Here is a 19,879-nt window from a genome sequence, read left to right as displayed (position 1 = left end):
ACCCCCTGCAGATTAGATTTTGGTTAACTAGTTTTGCCTGACAGCAGGCTCTGTTAAGAACAGAGTGCTTGCTCTGGCATATTTCAAAATTGTTCCTTTTCCCCTCTTTCTCCAGAAGACCTAAGGGATTTTTCTCCAATATTTACTGCGGGAACCTGGTTGAACCCCTGGAGGTAAATCTTCACCGTATTGTAGGGCCCCCCACCTATGACTGGGTCCCCCTGAAGTTTATAACTCTCAGTTGTCTGCACTCCTGTAATTTGCCAGTTATGAGTCGGGTTTGCTTTCTTCCTCTAGCACTGGTTTCTGGGACAATTTCCACTGGTGAGTCTCTGCTCCAGTAAGCTGTGACTTGCAGTATTTGTCTGTCTCTCCAGTTTTGGGGGCAGTGGTTTGCCCTGCATCCTCCCTTCTCTTATAGATCTAAGAAGGGTTATTGAGTTTTCAGTCTGTTCAGCTTTTCACTTGTCCTTAGGACAGAATGGTGATTTCTAAGCTCCTTACATGTGGAATGAGAAACCAAAAATCCAATAATAAGTTTCTCAGAGCAGTTATAATTTTTATATTGAAGATGAAGTATAGTGAATTTAAGACAGATTACTACAGGTGCCTAGGTAATAAGTATTTAAGCTAGTACAAAAGTTAAATTGGGCTTAGGTTTATCCCATGGTTCTTCTCCATTATGGGAAAAGCATGAGATCCCAGGACATCTGCAAATGAAAAAATGTGTTGAAGAAAGTTGTGAAAAAGGGGACGGGTGAGGTCAACAAAGTTACAATGCCATTAATTCATGCTCTATATTAAGAAAAGAAACCCGCACACATTTCCTAGGCTGAAGACAATGTTTAATCAGTCAATCATAGAAAGATAGGCCAAGATTTTCCATGGGCAAGTACATTGAGAGCTTTTCACATTGTTGTGGTTTGAAAATCAAGTGGCCATAATCTAGAAAAGAGTACAAAGTGAAAGATAAATAGGATGCAAAAACCCTAACCATTCCATAGCATGTGCCAAGTAGAGTTGTTATTAACAATTTAAAAGCTCACTTTGGGTTTGAACAGCACTAAAATCAAGATTATTCAAACAGAATATCTTGATATGAACATTGTACTCATATTAAGAATAAAAATATAAAGGTCAAACCATGCATCTCAAGGTATAATCTTTGATGGTTACTGAAGATTTAAGTAATCACAGAAATGAATGCAAACTTCAATGGGCAAATTTAGGCATGAGAAATGAAAGCCTAGCTCAAGGGTAGCAGAGTTGAGCATTTTTAATGGTGCTGCCTGGAAAGCATTCCTCTTCTCTTTTTTAAAGATAGAATAAGTCTGTAAATATCTTGACAATAAAACCTTCTATAAATAGAATCTGACCAAGGTGTCCAGGATCTGTCCCAGCCCCATCTCACTTTGTAAAGCAGGACTCAGGACTCCTGATGTGTAATAGTCAATACAAATCTCTGTGGTGACAGATGGTGGCTTAACAGATTTCGATGAGCAAGATTCTTTAATCCTGAGTATGTGTATGTGTTTCAGGGGAGAAATGGATGCCCTAAATTGAATAAAAATGTTTGCATGAACTTGGAGGTATCAAAAGAGAGGAAATAGAGCTTTCTTACAATATCAAAGACATTTTTGGCAAAAAGGTTAAGAACCACTGTGGTAGAGTCTCACTGATGGTCCTCGTAACTTAACTCTTGCAATAAAATGTTTCTAATCTCACATACTTCAACTCTAACATTGTTACTATTAATCATCTCTATCTCCCATTTCTCCAATGCCATGCCTAATATTTCATACATTAATTGCAACATTAAATATTAGATCTCTAAAACTATTTTTTTCTATGTGAATGGAGTTTGCATTTATGTAATTGAACATAGATTCTAATATTTCCCGGACTATTTGAACAATAACTAGTTTTCATATAATTACTTTTTCTCTTTCTGGCTAAAATTGCCTGTAACTCCCAAATGTACTCAGATTCCTATTTAAATTCCAGATATCCAGGAAAAAAGCTAAATGAAGACAATGACTTTAGTTTTCCTCCCTTTCAATGTTTTCTCACTTGGGATACATGCATTCTCAACACTGACAACCAGCTTCCATGCCTTGCATAACTGAGATAAGGGTTTTCTTTGATCACCCCCAGCCTGAAGCCCTTTCTCTCATGGGAACACTGAAACTCTTTTAAATCCCTGCCAGTTGGTAACTGATCACTTTCTGCTATTCCTTATGACATGTTTTTCATTATCATCTATTTCATTTTGTCTTATTTGCTGCATAACTTTTCACACATGTATATCCTTTTTTCTCCTCCTAAGTTCCATGCTATTAAAATGAAAGAATCATAATTCATCTCACATTGTACATTTCCTAGTACTTAATATAATGGATACCAGGCACTTATTTTTATTTATCAAGTAAAATATATCAAGGTTCTCATGCCCTATAATCTTTGCATCCATTAAATTGATCACTTCTTCCTCAACTCTCCCTAAGAGAAGAATTAGCAAGGATTTGGTTAGAATTTTAGGGTTAAATAGATAACTACTTGTAGATAACTACTACAAGCTATAAGTCAAAGCCTACAGTTTAGCAATTTCCCATTTCTTTCTCACTATTATTTTTTAAATAGTGAGTCTCAAATTCAAATGCCTATGGAGGCCAGGCAGATGACATCATGACTATATATTTATGATGAAGCTTTTAATAATTCCCAGGATACTCAATGCTATCATAAAGCAAAGGAGCTAGAAAAATGAACCTCCCTGATGCTGTCCTATGTATATGTAGGAATTGGATAAAATGTTCTTTCAAGAGAGAAGAATAGCTCATTAGTGGCCTCAATTAGGTCAGCCTATTAATCCTACAGAATGGCAGTTCCCCAGCGGAAGCCAAATGGAAGAACCTTCAGAGGCATTCATAGCAATCTGGGAGTCCAGAGGTCCTGTGTTATCATCAGATGCTTTCTGGTCCATTAAACAATCACTGTGACCTCAGGGGTGCATCAGGGGGAAAAGCAATAGCAGGAAGACAAAAGAATTGCCTAATTAGGTGTTCATTATGACAGTTGAAATCCTCCTTCAGCCACAAAACAGAAAAATATGGTTTAATCAATCAGTAACAAAGGGAGAGAAAACAGAAGAGTAAATGTTCTACACATAGGTAGGTTGTACACAAAAGAGGCTGGACTGGCATGAAAGAAATTAAAGGAAAATTTGAAAAGCCTTGCAAATCTTCATAGCTCTCTAGGAATATATTCTATTCTCTAAAAAGTCTCAAGATATTTTAAAATCAAAGGATGGTTCTAGCTGATGTTAAATACAGTATGAAAAATAAAACTGGTATTTTATTCTTTACACTTTTCTGTAAATTTTTTATGTAAGCATGTAAAAACACTGATTATATAAACATTAGTTTCATGTTTTTATGTTGTTGTGTAACAAGCAAACATAGGAAAGGCTTTTTCATGGGGTTTGTAGGAGACAATTCTCCACAGGTCTCGCAGGTTTCTGTATAGTTTCTGAGCAGTTGCTCTGACTGCCCTTTTTTCTAGATTATCTTTCAAGGATGTTCGTATAGTCCACACATTGGATGATAGAGATAATTTCTTGGATGACAGAGATAGCTTACTGCCCATTTTGAATTCCCTAAGCTCTGGGTTCCTTTCCTGTAATGCAATCTATCATGTGTACAGATATCATCTGGCCCTCTTCATTTTGCTATGTGGGAATTAGGCTCAAGGAATTAATGCAACAAAATGCTGATAAGTTGACTTCCATTATTGCTTTGAGTAATAAGCAGTTTTTTGTCTCTAACTCAGGAGTCTCGTGTCTTCTATCAATGTCCATAAAATTGTATATCTAAACTGTTCACAAGCTCTTGATAAAGTTTAATTACTCCTTAGGGTGTATCTTAACACCATCATTTAATGAGTCAACAAAAAACACATACAGTATATAGCTCTGTACTCTTTGGCTATAGCACAGAGGTACCTTTTTCTTTCTTTTCTATTATTTTTAGATCTGATGTGCAATGAACCGTATCTTTGGTTCCTTTTCAGTGGTAGAGAATCATTTATCCAAGTCACCATTTTATCAGAAAAGCAATAGTTTGGAATATTCGTATAGTTTAGTTGTGTTTCAACTATAACTATAGGTTCATAGTTACTTTCAAATTTAAGATTGAATCTGAGACTACCACTTTTGTGTATGATTTTATATGTCATCTGTTCCATTAAGAATTCATCTAATTGGGGTGCCTGGGTGGCTCAGTCGGTTAAGCATTTGCCTTCAGCTCAGGTCATGATTCCAGGGTCCTGGGATTGAACCCCACATTGGGCTCCCTGCCAGCAGGGAGTCTTCTTTTCCCTTTCCCTCGGCCACGCCCCCTGTTGTGTGTGCTCTCTCTCTCTCTCTCTGTCAAATAAATAAAAATCTTAAAAAAAAAAGGAATTCATCCAATTACTTCAAAATTTCCAAAGGAAAGAGTTGTCTTTTTGCCTGCTTATATTTCTTTAAGTAGATCTAGATAATATCTTCAAGAATTACTGTTATACAACTGAAAAGCTAACAGTAAAGATGGAAAGGCAAGATCACTTGAAAAACCAAGTAAAGACTCCTTTTACCAGTAGTCCCAATTGACTGGCAAAAAGAATACAGGAAAAACACTCCAGTTTTAGGTGGGGGGAAATATCTACTCAATATTTAGCTGCTAGTAAATCCATAATCTATGTTCTATATTAGTCTTTGTTTATTAACTATTTCAATACATAACCATAAATCTCAGTTGCTTACCAAACAAACAGGGCAAATCTTGTTGTAACTTTGTCCAATATTAGTTGATTAGTTGATGGGTAGGCTCAGGCTCCAGGGAATCCCTTAGGGACCAAGGATTCATTATGCGACTCCTCCACCTTCTAAGGTCTCCAGCAAGTAAGACTGTTAACCCAGAGAAGAGAAAGAAAGGAAATCAGATCTGTTTTCCATTGGGTGGTTTCCCTAGGAAGAACCCTCTGAGATGAAGGTCTGTGTTCAAAAAAGTTCCAGGGGAGTGTTCTTAGAATGAAGGGAGCATAACTGGGCAGAAAGAAGACTTGAGCTGTAAATGCAGTCAAAACAAAGGCCTCTGCTGACCCACAGGGAGCTCTGGAACTCAGAGTTGTCCAGAATTTAGGGCAAGAAGCCATGACTTTATACCCACACAGTGATGTTACTGAATTGCAGTTGTCCCCAAGAAGTAAATGTAGCCCTTGTGGAGAGCATAGCTCTCTTCAGCCAAGAGACATCACTGGGAGAAACTATTTAGCTGTGATCATTGAGCTGTCGACACAGACAGCAGGTAGTGGAGTTAAGGGCTTCAGTCCTGAAGAGGGAGATCCGGGTGGCACAACACAATACAAATAACCTGGGTGGGAGCTTACTCATTCCCTTCTGCTCACATTGCAGTAGTGAGAACTAGTCACATGTCCCCAGCGAGATCTGAGGAGGTTCGGAGAGTGCTGTCTACCACAGTGCTGCTCACTAAATTCTTGAGCCTTAAATGAGAATATAAATCAGCACATTATTTCCTTCATTGAGAAAGTTTTTCTGGGGGAAAAAATGTTAGCTGAACTTAACCTGTGTGCTTAGTGATGTAGCTGATTCATAGTCTGGTTTTAGCATTATGAATTAGAGAGTTTATAGAGCAGTGCCTGTCCAAACAGCACACTTGGAGGAGCATAGGTCTAGCTCTTCCTCCCAGGAAGAGGAGAAGGCCTGGATATGGTGAATGCTAATGATCTCTGCCACTTCCTGGGATGCCTGCTGGCCAGGTTCTCCCTACGCCATTCTGCTCTGTTCCCTATCTTGATTTAGTCTCCCTGCATCTCCATTAATTTTATAATCTGAGATTATAAATTGTCTCTTCTTTTTCTCTTTGTTTCTCTCCCATTGACCTTTAGCTGCTGGTGAGATGCTTCTCTTGCTATTGCTTATTCCCTAACTCTGTAACACAAGAGGTGCTGTGAACTTTGGCAAAAAGACTTGTGGACACTATGCAATAGAGCACTGGGATAATGATGTTGGAGGCAGGTAGAGGAGATTTTGGAAAATCAAAGGAAGAAAATAAATGCGTATGAAGATTTCATTTTAAAAGTTTAAGTTTTTTTTTTTTAAAGGCCATTTACTCCTCAGTCTGCTGTTTCACCTATTTTCAGAAAAGAATTAGTCCTACAATTCTCTTTTATTAAATTCACTGGGATGATCTTGGAAACTGAAATCCAACAAAGTCAGATGATTTTCATGTATAAAATAGATTTATGCCTTTTAACTGTTTGACCAACCATACTAAAGAGAAAATTCTATGGGAGTTTGAATAATTTCAGGAGGATAGAAAAAATATAAGAAGAGAATAATTTAGGATTTGGACAAAGAAGCCATTTATAGAAGAAGGGACAGAATGACACTGAATAGTGTTAGCAGATTCTACCAGGTAGACCACATCTTTATATCAATGGTTACTACAGAATAAAAAGCTCTGAGGCTGTCTGATGGGCTGGTATTTAACTATTGTGAGAAAGCTTTGTGCACCAAATAATGACAATGTGGAAAGGATTTGGGTTCTTAAAAGACTGCCCTGGACAGTGGTGGTCCACCATCAAGAAACACTCTCCTCAGTATATACTATGAGAGAAAGAGAAATGTGTTTATTATTGTCGGACACATTCAGGTGACCTCTGACAATGTCCTCTTAGCCTGACCACCAAACATTCAGTGTATTTGATGGTGAGATTTTTAGAGGTGTTAAATTTCTCTCAAGTTTATTCCACACATCTTCATTTCTTAAATAAGAGGTGAATTTTTCAGGGCGCCTGGGTGGCTCAGTCAGCTAAGTGTCTGCCTTTGGCTCAGGTAGTGATCCCCGGGTCCTGGGATCGAACCAAGCGTGGGGCTCCCTGCTCAGCGGGGAGTCAGCTTCTCCCTCTCCCTCTGCCTAGTCCCCCTCCTCATACTCTCTTTCTTTCTCACTCTCCCTCTTTCAAATAAATAAATAAGATCTTTTTAAAAAGGTAATTTTTTTCCTTATTTGACTAAATCATGTTTTTTACACTTCTAATACTAATTTGTGGAATTTTGTGATAAGAAAAATAAGGAACCTTTTATTTATTTATTATTTATTTTTTTATTGCTTAGGGATCCTTTAATCTTAATTCCTTCTAGTTTGTAGTGAAGGTTTTTTTTTTTAAGATTTTATTTTTTTATTTGATAGAGAGAGAGAGACAGCGAGAGAGGGAACAAGCAGGGGGAGGGGGAGAGGGAGAAGCAGGCTTCCCGCGGAGCAGGGAGCCCGATGTGGGGCTTGATCCCAGGACCCTGGGATCATGACCTGAGCCGAAGACAGACGCTTAACCATCTGAGCCACCCAAGCACCCCAGGGTTTTTTAACTTTATTTTTTACCTTGCAATAATGAATACGCATCCAAATTTTGCTATGCTGGTGAGTTGCATTATGAAAACTTACTATTTTGGGATAGTTTCTCTTTTCTGAAGAGCAAAAGTCTTGCTATCATTTAGTTATGTTATTACTTATCACCTATCAGTTCTTCTCTGCAGAAATGAGTTCACTGAGACAATTATAGTATGATTATTTCTAATAACTGGACATTTAGAAATGACATCTTAACTTAATGTGGAATAGCTTCTTTTAGGAAGAATCTAAAACATAAAATTGTAAATGTGCTTTGATTCAATTAATATTGGCATACAAGTTTCTGATAAAATTTGATGAATTCCAAAAGCTGCAGATTTTCAAACATAAATTCAGAATGCAATTATACATTTTTACCTTTTACCAACCAAAAAACTTCATGAAATAGCAAACCTTCTGTTGCCAGTCAATTCCCTGCCAGTTGATGGAAAAAGACAGTGTAGCTTCAGAACCAACTATTTTAGTTTAGATAAAAAATTACTCAAAATTGAATCAGATGACTATACCAATAAAATCAATATATCTTGTTAGTTTCAGGATGACTTTATACTCTGAAAGATTATTTTTTTATTAACATATAATATATTATTTGTTTCAGGGGTACAGGTCTGTGATTCATCAATCTTACACAATTCACTTTGCTCACCATTGCACATACCCTCCCCAATGTCCATCACCCGGCCACCCCATCCCTCCCAAACCCCACCACTCCAGCAACCCTCAGTTTGTTTCCTGAGATTAAGAGTCTCTTATGGTTTGTCTCCCTCTGTGGTTTCATCTTGTTTTATTTTTCCCTCCCTTCCCCTATGATCCTCTGTTTTGTTTCTCAACTTCCTCATATCAGTGAGATCATATGATACTTGTCTTTCTCTGACTGACTTATTTCACTTAGCATAATACCCTCTAGTTCCATTCATGTTGTTGCAAATGGCAAGATTTCATTTTTTTGATGGCTGCATAATATTCCATAGTATAGATACACCACATCTTTTTTGTCCATTCCTCTGTTGATGGACATCTAGGCTCTTTCCATAGTTTGGCTATTTTGGACTTTGCTGCTATAAACATTGGGGTGCATGTGCCCCTTTGGATCACTACATTTGTATCTTTAGGGTAAATATCTAGTAGTGCAATTGCTGGGTCATACGGTAGCTCTATTTTCAACTTTTTGAGGAACCTCCATACTGTTTTCTACAGTGGCTGCACCAGCTTGCATTCCCACCAACAGTGTAGGAGGGTTCCCCTTTCTCAGCATCCTCACCAACATCTGTCATTTCCTGACTTGTTAATTTTAGCCATTCCGACTGGTGTGAGGTGGTATATCATTGAGGTTTTGATTTGTATTTCCCTGATGCCGAGCGATGTTGAGCACTTTTTCATGTGTCTGTTGGCCATTTGGATGTCTTCTTTGGAAAAATGTCTGTTCATGTCTTCTGCCCATTTCTTGATTGGATTATTTGTTCTTTGGGTGTTGAGTTTGATAAGTTCTTTATAGATTTTGGATACTAGCCCTTTATCTGTTATGTCATTTGCAAATATCTTCTCCCATTCTGTTGGTTGTCTTTTAGTTTTGTTGACTGTTTCCTTTGTTGTGCAAAAGTTTTTTATCTTGATAAAGTTTCAATAGTTCATTTTTGCCCTTGCTTCCCTTGCCTTTGGCGATGTTGTCTAGGAAGAGGTTGCTGTGGCTGAGGTCGAAGAGGTTGCTGCCTGTGTTCTCCTCAAAGGATTTTGATGGATTCCTGTCTCACATTTAGGTATTTCAACCATTTTGAGTCTATTTTTGTGTGTGGTGTAAGGAAATGGTCCAGTTTCATTCTTCTGCATGTGGCTGTCCAATTTTCCCAACACCATTTGTTAAAAAGACTGTCTTTTTTTCCACTGGACATTCTTTCCTGCTTTGTCAAAGATTAGTTGACCATAGAGTTGAGGGTCCATTTCTGGACTTTTTATTCTGTTCCATTGATCTATGTGTCTGTTTTTGTGCCAGTACCATACTGTCTTGATGATTACAGCCTTGTAGTAGAGCTTGAAGTCCGGAATTGTGATGCCACCAGCTTTGCTTTTCTTTTTCAACATTCCTCTGGCTATTCGGGGGTCTTTTCTGGTTCCATACAAATTTTAGGATTATTTGTTCCATTTCTTTGAAAAAAGTTGATGGTATTTTGATAGGGATTGAATTAAATGTGTAGATTGCTCTAGGAGGCATAGACATTTTAAAAATATTTGTTCTTCTAATCCATGAGCTTGGAAGATTTTTCCATTTGTGTCTTCTTCAATTTCTTTCATGAGTATTCTATAGTTTTCTGAGTACAGAGTCTTTGCCCCTTTGGTTAGATTTATTCCTAGGTATCTTATGGTTTTGGGTGCAATTGTAAATGGGATTGACTCCTTAATTTCTCTTTCTTCTGTCTTGTTTTTGGTGTATAGAAATGCAACTGATTTCTGTGGATTGATTTTATATCCTGCCACTTTACTGAATTCCTGTATGAGTTCTAGCAGTTTTGGGGTGGAGTCTTTTGAGTTTTCTACATAAAGTATCATATCATCTGCAAAGAGTGAGTATACTCTGAAAGATTATTGAGGATGTCAAAGAACTTTTGTTCAATGGATTATATCTATCACTATTTATTGTATTAGAAATTACAACTGAGAAACTTAAAAATATTTATTATTTTATTTAAATAGCAAGACCAAACTCATTATCTATTAATATAAGTGACATATTTTTAAATTAAAAGCATTTTCTAAAACAAAAACAATTAGGGAGAAGAGTGACATTGATTTACTCTTTACAAATCTCCTCAATAGCTGACTTAATGGAAGACAGCTGAATTCTATATTTGCTTCTGCATTCCATCTTTTTGATATGTTGTTGAAAAACATGAAGGAAATCTCACTGTATTATGTGTATATATATATATATAGTTGGAAGAGGTAGTTGTATATCTTTTTTAAAAAGATTTTATTTATTTATTTGACACAGGGGTAGGGGGAGAGAGCAAGCACAAGCAGAGGGAGTGGCAAGCAGAAGGAGAAGCAGGCTCCCCACTGAGCAAAGAACCCGATGTGGGGCTTGATCCCAGGACCTGGAGAACACGACTTGACCCAAAAGCAGATCCTTAACTGACTGAGCCACCCAGGTGCCCGGGAGTTGTATTTCAACAACTTTTTCAGATAATTTCAGATATATACACCAAATATCAGTAAGTAGTGGTTCCCTAAAGATGAATTTCAGTTTGAAATCCAAAAGCCTATCACTGAAATAGGTTACATTAAAATATATTTTTCTTGTACTTTAAATAGATCTTTCAGCCATGTAAGATTGAAACATCAGGCATTGTTCAACTGATCCAATAGTCAGTTTTGTTATTCCAGTTTGCTTTTTCCTAGTCCAGCATCAGTCATGAATCTTATTTCATTATACTCTTTCCTGAGTCTTTTGATCTGGAATAATTCTTCCGTCTTTCTTTTCCTTTCTTAATCTTGACAGTTTTAAGTGTCAAGTAATTTTGTATTATGTTCCTCAAATTTGGCTTGCCTGATATTTCATGGTTGGATTCAACTTATGAATTTTTTGATGGCATATCACATGTGTGTTTCTCTGTCTACCACATCAGTCGAGCCTTGAGATGACTGAAATCCTGGCCAACACCTGGACTGCTGCTTATGAGAAACCCTGAGCCAGAGCTCCCAAGTGAGTCATGTCAAGATTCTGAATCCGCAGAAACTATGTGATTATAAATGTTTGTTCTTAAAAGCTATTCAGTTTTGGTCAATTTGTTACATAGCAAAATAGTTCAGATAGCCCAGTGAAAAACTACCCTTTGTATATAATGCATAAAATATATGTTAAATGTTTTGTACTTACTGTAGCCTGCAAGTGAACAATCTATTCGTTATTTTTGAAGTGGCATATAATTTTTTCCACACACATTTGTCAGTGGAGTCTACATGGTTCTAAGTTCACTGACCATGTGGGAATATCATCATTATGATACATCCTAATTTTCATAATGATTAAGAGTGCCTTTTCTGGAACCAGACTGCCTGAGTCCTATCCCAGTGACTGACCACAAGTTATTTTACCTCTCTGTAAAATTGAGAGAATAATAATCTTTATCACATAGGTTTGTTACAAGGATTAAATAAATTAAAAGAGGTAAAGCATTTGGAATAGAGCCTAGTACATAGTAAAAAGTTCAATGAATATTAACGAATTTTTATTTTCCTTTGTTCTATTGTTGGGTGTTTCAGTCATATCCAACTTGTGATACCTTTTGACCTGCATCACTGATGCCAGCTTTTTGGTTGCTTCCAGATTTCCTGTTGCTGTTTTGTCAGGTTGGAATGCTCGTCACATCTGTATCACATGCCCAGTGCCTGCCCCTTCCTTGAATGACCGCTGTAAAAGAGTAGAAGGCAAAAGAGGTCTGACTCCAAACTCACCTCTTCTGTTCACTGGCTTTGTAGTGTTGGGCAAATCCCTTTCCTTTTCAGTTTCCTTGTCTAGAAGTGGGGCTAATTGTGATGATCTTTTAGGGTTGTTGAAAAAAAGTTTTGAAGAAAGAGAATCTGAAGATATTATGTTGAGCCTCTGACATATGGCCCATCGGTGCTTGGTAAATGGGAGATGTTACTTCTCAGGATGTAGCTAAACCTTCCAAATGCTGCATCTTTCCCTCTAGGGTAGGCTCCTTCCCAGTGCCTTCAGCTGAGACCACCTCTTTCTCCCTGCCTTATTCTCTCTAATGTGAATAAACCACTACAGGGGTTTACTTATTTACAAATGGTTAATTACTCTCTCAAGTGGCGATGGTAGGACAGATGTCTTCATGTTAAAACTAATTGCTCCTCAGAGGCTGTCGAGGATAGAATTTGTGAGGCCTGACATGTGTCCAGTAGAATCTTCTGAGGATGTTTTTGAGCTGGACTACTCATGGCCCTAGAAGAAAGGATTGTGATTCAGCAGGTCTGGGACGGCATTCGGGTTAAGAAACCATTTAAAGCAAGACCCTCAGAGCAAATCAATTCTCAGATCCTGTGAGGTTTCTCTAATCTGAATCAGATGAAGAAGGCAGATGCTGTGTCTGAAATTTTCTCAGTGACGGCTGCAGTTGAAAATGTTCTCTCCTCCTCAGAGTGAATTTGAACATGGTGACACTGAAATATTCTGGCACTTACTGATTTTTAAATCAGAAAACAATTCTAAAGTTTTATTAACAAAGAAATATTTCAGGAAAGCAACAGTAGCTTGTAACAACAAACATATGTTTAAAGTAAGTCCTAAACACCAGTTATGACAAAAAAAATCCAATAGTTTTTTGTTTCAATTGTATTGATTGGCAAGGCATTCACTTTAGGGAAGACCAGTGGTTCTCAAATTTGAGGGACCTTCAAAAATCTCCCAGAGGCTTGTTAAAATACAGACAGCTGAACCTCATGCCCAGAGTTTCTGATTTACCAGGTCTTGGGCAGTGCCCAAGAATCTGCATTTCTAACCAGTTTCCATGTGATACTGTTGCTGCTGGGACGGGACCACACTTGGAGAACCACCGCTCTAGACAAAACCTGAGGATAGATTCTGTCGGAGAATGATGAGGACAGTCTATCTCAGCTGTAGGAAGACAGAGGACTCCTGACAGTCTTGGGAGAAAATCTACTTGTGATTCATCCATATTTAGTAAAATGTTCAGTATTTCCTTCCTGGAGAAAGAACTGGAACAACAAAAGAACATAGATTTTTTTCCCCCCAAATTCAAAAAAAGTAGAACCCTGGAAATAAATGTTTTTGTGCCTCTTTCCACAGTTTTTATTATGCAGTGCGGACGATTCATAGACTCAATCATTTTCCAAGCTATTTTGGCTTCCCTGTGATCTGTTGAACACATTAAGCCCTACAACGTGCTTGCTACCTGTGCTGTAGCTTGTGGTTTCTAAGAGCTCACGATCCTCTTTGATGCCCCTGCCTGAAGAAGAAAAACTTGCAGCTCTGCTGGCAAGCCTGGAGAAACATCCATGCCCCCCAATAATCAAATGTTGAAAGGGTTTCTATTGTAAAGTCTTCTTGTTACTCAAGGTTCTTTCCCTGACCACCTGAAGGTCTGTGGAAAGATGAATTAATGATTAACAATCAATTAATTATTAATCAATCTAATTAGCAAATTGGTTAACTCTTAGAGTCACTATAAATAAGCAGTAATATATCATGGTTGAATTATGTTTCCCCAAAGTCCTCACTTTCAGTACCTGTGAATGTACTTATTTGAAAATAAGTTCTTTGCAGACAATCAAATTAAGATAGGCCAATAGGGTGAGCTCTAAGATAATATGACCAGTGTCTTTATTAAAGGGGAAATTCAGACAGAGAGACAGACACCCACTTTGGGAGAATGCCATGTGAACATAGAGGCAGAGATTGGAATACTGTGTTTATAATTCAAAGAATGCCAAAGATTAAGAGCAAACCACCAGAAGCTAAGGAGAGGCATGGAACATCTTCTCCCCATAGCATTCAGGAGAAATCAATCCTGCTGACACCTTGATCTTGGACTTGTATTATGAAGAACTGTGAGACAATAACTTTCTGTCGTTTAAGCTATTTAGTTGGTTTTTGTTTGTTTGTTTGTTTGTTTTAAGCAGGCCATACACCCAATGTGGGGCTCAAACTCACAACCCCGAGATTGAAAGTTGCATGCTCTACCAACTGAGCCAACCAGACACCCTTAACCTAAGGTACTTAGTTTGTGGCATCTTGTTATGGCAGTCCTAGGAATGAATACATCATTTATTTATGAAAGCAAAACATTATTGTAACCCATGCTGTTGTCATATTTCCACTTTATTAAAACTTTTCTAATTTTTCCCTCTGTTAGTTTTGTTTGGTATTAACTATGCCAGAAAACAGAGTGTATTTCAATAAATAGTTGTGAATGTGATTTGCTGTGCACTTTGAGTGGGGAAAAAGTGTTCTGAGTGTATTTCTATTTCTGCCCTTGTTTTTCTTCTGTATGCGCTTGTGGCATAGATAACACTGCTTAACCATGCTTTTGCCTGAGATGAAACTCACTTGTCACTATACTTAGGCAGATTCCAACTACAGATCTTTCCCCTCAGATCAAAAGGCATTTTTTTGGTAAGGCAGGCATCTAATTTATTTTTCAAAATGGTGAGTCAGTTGTTCCAAACCACTGCCAGATTAACTTGTGTTTCCTTATGAGACACTCTTTAAAGGAAACAAATTTTATCTTCAGTAGGTTAAGAAAAGAGATCAAGGTTTTTTGTTTTTGCTTTTGTTTGAAATTTCATGTCCTAAAGGAAAGTCAGAAGAGGAAAAAAAAAGGAACACTGCCATCAGATGAAAATGTCGGCCAACTATTTCATATTTTACCCACCAAAATGTGTTCTTCTTTTTCTGTCATTCATTCTCTCATTTTTCCCCCGACTCTCACACTCACAGATCACAGTGTAAACAATATTGAAGGAACAATATCTCAATTTTCTTTAATAAAGACCCCAATAATAATAAAAAACAGTTTTCAATTTTTTGGTGAAGTGCTGAAACCCACCAAAATTGTTTTATGGAACTTCATGCAGTGAGTCATATCCAGAGGCCTTGGGTGCTGCGAGTCATTAAATATATTTGCCACAACATTTTTTGTGCAGTCAGCTCTAGAAAATTTTCACAAAACCTTGTAATTCCTTTGGAACTCTTTGGGATTCACTGGCATAATAGCATTCTCCAAAGAATTTTTTTTTTAAAGATTTTATTTATTTATTCATTACAGACAGAGAGAGACAAAGAGAGAGAGAAGCAGGCTCCCAAGGAGCAGGGAGCCCGATGCGGGACTCGATCCCAGGACCCTGGGATCATGACCTGAGCCGAAGGCAGACGCCCAACCATCTGAGCCACCCAGGCGCCCAAGAATTTTTTTAAAAAATTTTTGTTCCTTGTTAATTCCTACAGGTAAAGATGATAATTTTTTTGATCTCTCAATGAAGTGAAAGGCATCCAGTGGTTTGTTTTGTTGCCTCAAACTCCACTGACTGGTAACATTGGAGGAGATTTAGGTTTCTGTCTTTGAAGGGCTACACATCCTTCTCAAATGTCAGTGTGCTGTTTGAGGTTCTAACCAAACTGCCAAGTCTGCAATTAATTCCAACAATCTGGCTGGCATATGGCAAGTTTTCTAAAGATCACGTCTTGCCTGAAAAAAATAAATCATTTTTTTGATTCCTCTTTGTTTGCATATAAATTATACGAATCAGAAAATAAAGTGATTTGGAGAGCAAAGCATTTACCATTTTTGATTTTGAATTTTGTGAAATGCCTGGGTACTTTTTGCCATCAGGATGAATCCATAAACTGAGCTTTAAGAACTTTGAACTGAGCTTTAAAAACTTTGACCAGCAATTTGTTGCTTCCAGGCTTTCCTGTCTCCCCACCTTCAGTCCTCTCTCTCTCTAACCCACTAAACCTCTAGGCCCAGAGGAGCTGCTCAGGCCTCTGGTTCTGTAATTTTCAGGGCAAACTTTTCTAGGTTCTTCCCAGTTTCTTGATTATTCTTCATCAATATCTATGTAATGCTTTGAGGATTTGTTTAAGATACTTCTCATTGTGATTTATACAAAATATTATCATTGGGATGATTTGTCCTCATGGACTGAGCAAAGCCAGATATGGCAGAAGATCTTTTGTTATTTTCAAAAGAATCAGAGAATAAAACCAGATAAAACCACCCAGTTACTCTGATCCTCCGTTCTGCCTGCAATGCTAATCATTGTCTGTTCATAAGCCGAGAAGGAAATTTGTGTACGTTCACCCACATCTGAAACCCCAGCCATGAAGGTCACAGACTATCTCCAAAATTGGGCCAAATTATTGTTTAAATGTAGGGCATATGCTAGGAAATACTGTGCTAAATCAATGATCTGTTTTCCAGTTCTCTGCCCACTATGAAATAAAAATGGCATGAATTTTACTTCCTAAAAGAAAGGGCACAATTGTAAGTAAATCTCTAAGAAAAGCCAATAAAATCACAAACTCTTACAGAAGTGGCTTGATACTATTTTGTTTTGTGCATATGATATGTTGTTTGAAGAAAGCTCCCAAGGACCTTCCTGTTACTGTTTGGCCTCTCACAGAGAAGCTATCCATTGGGAATCAGTGTTTTGTGGGTTTTTTATCACTGAAATGTAAGCACAAAGGGCAACAACTTAATTTAAAATGACATTGCCTAACATGTATCAAAAAATGTCTCATTTGAAAGCTCAGGGCCTTGGAAAGACTTATCCTAAAGAACTTTCCCCTTATGTCTCCTGATTTTTTTTCAGTTTTAGAAAACAAACTTCCTCTGTTGTCTTTAAGGAACAAAAATTTAACTGAACAAATTTGAAGATTAATTGGATTTATTCAATGATTCATGAATGGGGGGCAGCACCCCTTCTAGTAAATGGACAGGTGTTCAGAGGAGCTGTACAAAGTGAAAGGTTTTTGTAGGCATGAGGAGGGTGCATCAAGGAGGTTGTTAGCAAAAGGAAAGATTTTTTTCAGGTCTGGTCATCTTCTTTATGGGGGGATGGGGATGGGAAGGGGTCTTATTATACAGATGACCTCACTAATATTGATCAGGAAATTTCAGATTGACTGTTTAAAGGTAACATTTCTGGGAAAGGTTGAAACTGCAATTAAATCTTGGTTTGCTGTCGTGAGGGCAAATGACTCTATTTAGGGCCAAATGAGAACAAACAGAAATCTATTCAGAGCTTTCCAGAGCAAGGGAGTCAGCTACCATTACTTGTATTTCGCAGAGGCTCAAAGGCAGGCAGAGGAGTGGGAAAGTTTTAAAGCGACAAAAAGGGAAGGCTTCATGAACACTCTGATTGGAGTTTGTAAAGGTGGAGAAGCTGGAGGCAGATTAACTGGAAGGATGATGTGATTGGTTTGGGAGCATATTTGACTTCCTCTGGTTGGTCCCGAGTTGCAAGAATGTACAAAAAAAAAATGAGGAATTTGGCAGTCACTAAGTCCTGACCATTCTGGGCTGATGGCTGCAAAGGTTGCTGCTTGGGTCAGAGTTCTATTGTCATACATGGTCTGGCCACTGTCCCTTTATATAATCAGCATCTGGTCTAAAATATTAAGCCATCGTCCTTTTGATGGAAATTTCAGTGGTCCCCCCTACTGTAAACAATACAGATATTTCAATTTGATAAAATAAATGAACATCACAATCAGCAGATATGGGAATTTTTTTGTTTTAACAGATATTTTTATCTGGCCCTCAAAACTGCCCTTTTTTTTTTTTTAACTTTATTTTACTTTATTATGTTAGTCACCATACAATACATCATTACAAAACTGCCCTTCTAATTTACCTAATTGTACAACTGTGAAGCTTCATTTCAGATAGATGAGTTTGAGAATGCTCTTTTCTTCAAAAACATTGGTTGATGAAGATCAAGTTAGATATATTCTACCGACAAATCTAATGAAATAATGTACCATTGGAAAAAAAATTAGGGATCACATGAGGCATCAATAAAGTGATAAATGGATTACCTCGGTTTGGCTGTTTTCCACTGACTGCCTCTGGGTTGTACTGTACTCTAGAAGAGCATTGGCAGTTAGGACAAGATTTCATAATCCAGCTGGAAACAGTATTGATGCTTTTTTAAATAGTAAAAACCACAATGCCTGGAGTAAGAGCCAAAGGAATGAAAAGATACTTTATACACAATTAATGGAGCAAGTATGAGTGGAAATGAGAGATGAGATACAGGCAAGAGATAATAAATGGGCTTTAAAATATTAAAAGACATCAGAAATGGAACAGAGTGTAAAAATTGGAAAAAGCGAATCCTTTCTTCAAATCCTTGTTTTAAGGATTTGAAAATAAAAAAAAAGATGATACAATTCAAAAGCATTTTTGAGTGCCTCCTTGTGCAACATCTTATGCTATAGGAGGCATTAAGAAAATCAGAGGTTCTAATCTCAGAAATCTCACAATTTGATTAATATAGGAGACTTTTTAAAAATTTTTATTGTTATGTTAATCACCATACATCACATCATTAGTTTTTTGATGTAGCGTTCCATGATTCATTTTTTGTGCATAACACCCAGTGCTCCATGCAGAACGTGCCCTCTTTAATACCCATCACCAGGCTAACCCATCCCCCCACCCCCCTCCCCTCTAGAACCCTCAGTTTGTTTCTCAGAGTCCTTCGTCTCTCATGGTTCGTCTCCCCCTCCGATTTCCCCCCCTTCATTCTTCCCCTCCTATTTTCTTCTTCTTCTTTTTTTTTCTTAACATATATTGCATTATTTGTTTCAGAGGTACAGATCTGTGATTCAACAGTCTTGCACAATTCACAGCGCTCACCATAGCACATACCCTCCCCAATGTCTATCACCCAGCCACCCCATCCCTCCCACCCCCCACCACTCCAGCAACCCTCAGTTTGTTTCCTGAGATTAAGAATTCCTCATATCAGTGAGGTCATATGATACATGTCTTTCTCTGATTGACTTATTTCACTCAGCGTAACACCTTCCAGTTCCGCCCACGTCATTGCAAATGGCAAGATCTCATTCCTTTTGATGGCCATAATATTCCATTGTGTATATATACCACATCTTCTTTATCCATTCATCTGTCGATGGACATCTTGGTTCTTTCCACAGTTTGGCTATTGTGGACATTGCTGCTATAAACATCGGGGTGCACATACCCCTTCAGATCCCTACATTTGTATCTGGGGTAAATACCCAGTAGTGCAATTGCTGGATCGTTCGGTAGCTCTATTTTCAACTTTTTGAGGAACCTCCGTACTGTTTTCCAGAGTGGCTGCACCAGCTTGCATTCCCACCAACAGTGTAGGAGGGTTCCCCTTTCTCCACATCCCCGCCAACATCTGTCATTTCCTGACTTATTAATTTTAGCCATTCTGACTGGTGTGAGGTGATATCTCATTGAGGTTTTGATTTGTATTTCCCTGATGCCAAGGGATGTTGAGCACTTTTTCATGTGTCTGTTGGACATTTGGATGTTTTCTTTGCAGAAATGTCTGTTCATGTCTTCTGCCCATTTCTTGATTGGATTATTTGTTCTTTGGGTGTTGAGTTTGATAAGTTCTTTATAGATTTTGGATACTAGCCCTTTATCTGATATGCCATTTGCAAATATCTTCTCCCATTCTGTCAGGTGTCTTTTGGTTTTGTTGACTGTTTCTTTTGCTGTGCAAAAGCTTTTTATCTTGATGAAGTCCCAATAGTTCATAGGAGACATTATGGTAGAAGTAAATAGAAACCAACTCAAACTGCCTAAAAACATAAGGAAATTATATTGACTTGTAATTGCAAAACCAAGAAGAAAAGCAAATGCCAGGGTGGTTTGACCCAGTGG

At 37.8% G+C, this 19,879-nt stretch overlaps 1 long non-coding RNA gene across 2 annotated transcripts in view; it reads right to left on the bottom strand.

Annotated features, from left to right (window-relative positions):
- Window positions 1-553: 553 nt before the first annotated feature.
- The window catches only part of LOC141374648 (uncharacterized), a 121,096-nt gene continuing 101,770 nt past the window's right edge, over window positions 554-19,879 (bottom strand). Inside the window, exons 3-4 of one of the 2 annotated variants that reach the window (XR_012381696.1) lie at window positions 4,802-4,945; window positions 554-710 (exon numbers count right to left, since the gene is read on the bottom strand). This is a non-coding gene — a long non-coding RNA (uncharacterized lncRNA). Of the gene's footprint in view, window positions 711-832; window positions 946-4,801; window positions 4,946-19,879 lie in introns of those variants that run through there. The other variant, XR_012381697.1, reaches the window with a different exon arrangement.

This window comes from Callorhinus ursinus, unplaced genomic scaffold (genome assembly GCF_003265705.2).
Source record: "Callorhinus ursinus isolate GAN/ISIS: 27379988/994484 unplaced genomic scaffold, GSC_fseal_2.0 scaffold2, whole genome shotgun sequence".
NCBI lineage: Eukaryota > Metazoa > Chordata > Mammalia > Carnivora > Otariidae > Callorhinus > Callorhinus ursinus.
This window is presented reverse-complemented; position numbering and strand designations above follow the sequence as displayed.